Source organism: Carassius auratus, chromosome 21 (assembly GCF_003368295.1).
Source record: "Carassius auratus strain Wakin chromosome 21, ASM336829v1, whole genome shotgun sequence".
Taxonomy (NCBI): domain Eukaryota; kingdom Metazoa; phylum Chordata; class Actinopteri; order Cypriniformes; family Cyprinidae; genus Carassius; species Carassius auratus.
In genome coordinates, this window is record NC_039263.1 from 370,401 (window position 1) to 371,250 (window position 850).

An 850-nucleotide genomic window follows, 5' to 3' on the forward strand; every position below is an offset into this window, starting at 1 on the left:
CATGTACACATAGGCACCTCTAGAAAAGAGAAGTTAAAGATTTACTTGTTACTCACCCCAAAACTGACCTTTTCTGTGTGCATCCCAAAAACAAGGCCACTGTGGTCAGCGTCAATCACAGCAAATAAGTTAAGTGTTATTATTTGTTTTTTTCCAGGAGTGTAAAAATGGCTATTTAAATGTTTATTACATTTAAATATTATACTACAACGACACAATTTCATTAGGCTAGGCCTATATATAACTAAATATAGCTACTTTTTAAGGCGAAACAGTTCACATAAAACATGTTCTTTTTAAACAAATGAAAAACAATAGTGTTTTTGTTTTATAAATTAATACAATTTATAAGTATAAGCCAAACTATTACAATTCTATCATAGACCAACTATTCGCCATGGCAGGACATTGTGGTAAAGAAGAGTTTGATTCATTCTTCTGTCTGATTTGAAGTAAAAACTTTTGTAGCCTATTTACTGTAATATACAACAAACAGTTACACATTAATATGTAGAAATTGGAGTGTAACAAACAAATTTATCTGGTTAGCTGGTTTGAAATTTCAATACATCTAAGATTGTGTCCTTTTGCAGAAATATCTCATCATCACAGAATAATGCATATGTGTGTGTGTGTGTGTGTGTGTGTGTGCGCGTGCGTGTGTGTGTGTGTGTGCGTGTGTGTGCCTGCCTGCGTGCATGCGTGTGTGTGTGTGTGTGTGTGTGTGTGTGTGTGTGTGCGTGTGTGCGTGTGTGTACAGATACAGTTTTAGATGGTTTATCTTAACCCTTGACTCAATCTCAGTTAAATCACCTCACTGTAATGAAATTATATAATCCAAACACTTACT